Source organism: Colobus angolensis, unplaced genomic scaffold, assembly GCF_000951035.1.
Source record: "Colobus angolensis palliatus isolate OR3802 unplaced genomic scaffold, Cang.pa_1.0 Scaffold162, whole genome shotgun sequence".
NCBI lineage: Eukaryota > Metazoa > Chordata > Mammalia > Primates > Cercopithecidae > Colobus > Colobus angolensis.
In genome coordinates this window covers 3,653,039-3,655,943 of record NW_012114733.1, presented here as the reverse complement: position 1 = coordinate 3,655,943, position 2,905 = coordinate 3,653,039, and the positions used below count along the sequence as shown (strand labels likewise).

The 2,905-nt window shown below is 42.6% G+C and overlaps 1 pseudogene; it reads right to left on the bottom strand.

Annotated features, from left to right (window-relative positions):
- Positions 1 to 1,351: 1,351 nt before the first annotated feature.
- LOC105508488 overlaps positions 1,352 to 2,905 on the bottom strand; it is a 2,647-nt pseudogene continuing 1,093 nt past the window's right edge.

Genomic DNA, 2,905 nt, shown 5'->3' with positions numbered 1-2,905 from the left:
CAACTCTTATTATTATATACTATAACTCTACCTAGGAGAATTCTTTTAGTTTTGCCCCTGTCAATTGCATTCCTAAACAGTATCCCTCAATTGCTGTTCCAACTGAGGCACTCAGAAGCATAGCTTGTTTTTGTGTTTTTAGTGGAAGTGGGGAGAGGGGAGAAACTTGTTTGGTCTGATACAGGAAATCCCGCCTGAACGCTGCCATCTAATGGTCACATTAAAAACTTAGATGCACGCTAACTAATCCAGTGTTTTCCCTCAGCAAACAGCATTTTTTTTTACACTTGAATAATATTGAATATATTTTACTACCAATTTATTTTTTCTTTCTTCGGCAAAATCTGTCACTGAACCAAGTTCTCATGGAACTTAAGATTTTGTTTGATTCTTTCCAGGACCAGAAATTCCAAAATTACAGGGAAAAAGAATGGGAAAAAAAAAAAATAACATTGCATGACAATGGACACTGAGTTCATAAAGAACTTCTTTTTTTTTTTTTTTGAGACGGAGTCTGGCTCTGTCTCCCAGGCTGGAGTGCAGTGGCCGGATCTCAGCTCACTGCAAGCTCCGCCTCTCCGATTTACGCCATTCTCCTGCCTCAGCCTCCGGAGTAGCTGGGACTACAGGCGCCCGCCACCTCGCCCGGCTAGCTTTTTGTATTTTTAGTAGAGACGGGGTTTCACCGTGTTAGCCAGGATGGTCTAGATCTCCTGACCTCGTGATCCGCCTGTCTCGGCCTCCCAAAGTGCTGGGATTACAGGCTTGAGCCACCGCGCCCGGCCTAAGAACTTCTTTTTAAAATGAGATATTATTGAAGAAAATACCAGGAAAAGAATAATCCTATGAGAATTGTTTTTCAGGACAGTAAATTTGAGCCTTGGGTCTTCATGAAGATACTACAGTTTATATAGAAAACTATAAATATACAAGACTCTGGGGGGAAAAAAGTCAAAATGCATAATATTTAACATTCTGTATGACTAAAAATCTTTTGAGGGGAGCGGGAAAAGGACAGCCAACTGAAGCTTTAACAATACAGAAACTATTAAAAATTCCTGGGTCAAAGGGTGCTCAAAGTGGAACCACACTTTGTGGGGAAAGAAAACCACAATAAACTTTAGATATTTTTTTTAAAAGGAAAGAAAAAGGTACTGAATAATTGTAGTCCCTTCCAAAAAGGAAATCTTAAGTTAAGGGGAAAATATTTGAACAGCGGAAACAAGTCCGGCTCAGAAAGAAAACTGAACAACGTATCCAAGATCTGTCCATAAAAGTAATGCCAGTACATCTTTAATATTAAATAAATGGGCTATAAAAAACTTCTGTCTCAGAATTGGTTTTTAAAAGCTCATTTGTGCTCCTTTGTATGTGCGTAGTAAAGTTTCATGGGTTTGTTCATTTTCCAGTATTTCTCACTGACCAGTTCCAAAGAAAAACAGCCATTTAATAGAGGGAACTGGCCACTAGCTCTTGCTATATAAATGGTATACTGCTTCTTACTGGCTGTATCAAGGTTCATCTGGTTTGATTCACCTTTGCTTTGAAGTTTTTTTGTTTATTTGAGACGGAGTTTCACTCTTGTTGCCCAGGATGGAGTGCAATAGTGCGATCTCGGCTGACTGCAACCTCCGCCTCCTGGGTTCAAGCGATTCTCCTGCCTCAGCCTCCCAAGTAGCTGGGATTACAGGCGTGCACCACTATGTCAAGCTAATTTTGTATTTTTAGTAGAGACAGGGTTTCTCCATGTTGGTCAAGCTGGTCTTGAACTCCCGACCTCAGGTGATCCACCTGCCTTGGTGCTGGGATTACAGGTGTGAGCCACCACGACCCGCTAATTTTTTTGTGTTTTTAGTAGAGACAGGGTTTCTCCATGTTGGTCAAGCTGGTCTTGAACTCCCGACCTCAGGTGATCCACCTGCCTTGGTGCTGGGATTACAGGCGTGAGCCACCATGCCCAGCCCTGCTTCGAAGTTCTTTAAAAGCTAACCTCACAGCCAGATACTTGGATAAGTGATCAACAGTGGCGTTACCAGAAGTCTTTATGTGTCTTGTCTGTGCACTGTCATCTTTTTCCGTAAGTGTGGGAAGAGGCCTAAATACTAATTCAATTTCACTAGCGCCATCCATTACTGGATCAGTTTCCATTGCTGCATTGTTATTATCAAGCTCAAGCCCAGAATCATCAGTTGTTTTGGTCTGTCTGTTACTAGGGCCTGCTTCCTGATTGCTATGTGTGGAGGCATTACTACAGTGTGAAGTGTCACCATTATCTTCCGCTCCACTACCATTTCCAATCTGTTGTTTCTTGCCTCGCTGCAGTCTGTTCATGGCCTGTATCTTCAGTCCTTCCTCGATGCTGTGACTGTGTGCTTGCTGATTATTGTGCTTGCTGATCCTGGCTAGTACTCTATCTTGATGAGTTTCATACTCATCATGACTTGGATAAATTTTGCTGATGAGGGCATCAAAGTTTGGGTCTGGCCTTAGTGATCTTTTGGAAACTAGTTTTTTCTGACAGGTAGGACATTCTCTGTTGCCACTTCTAAGCGATATGATGATGCCGTCTGCACAGAAACGATGTAAACACTCCTTTGTAGTCATGATGTTCTTCAACATATCCAAACAAATTGGGCACATTAATTCACTGTGTAGACTTCGAGGTGAAACCACAATTTCTGTTTTTTTTCTTCTTTTTTTTTGAGACAGAGTCTCACTCTGTCGCCCAGGTGGGAGTGCAGTGGCAGGATCTCTGCTCACTGCAAGCTCCGCCCCGTGGGTTCACGCCATTCTCCTGCCTCAGCCTTCGGAGTAGCTGAGACTACAGGTGCCTGCCACTATGCCCGGCTTATTTTTCGTATATTTAGTAGAGACGGGGTTTCACTGTGTTAGCCAGGATGGTCTC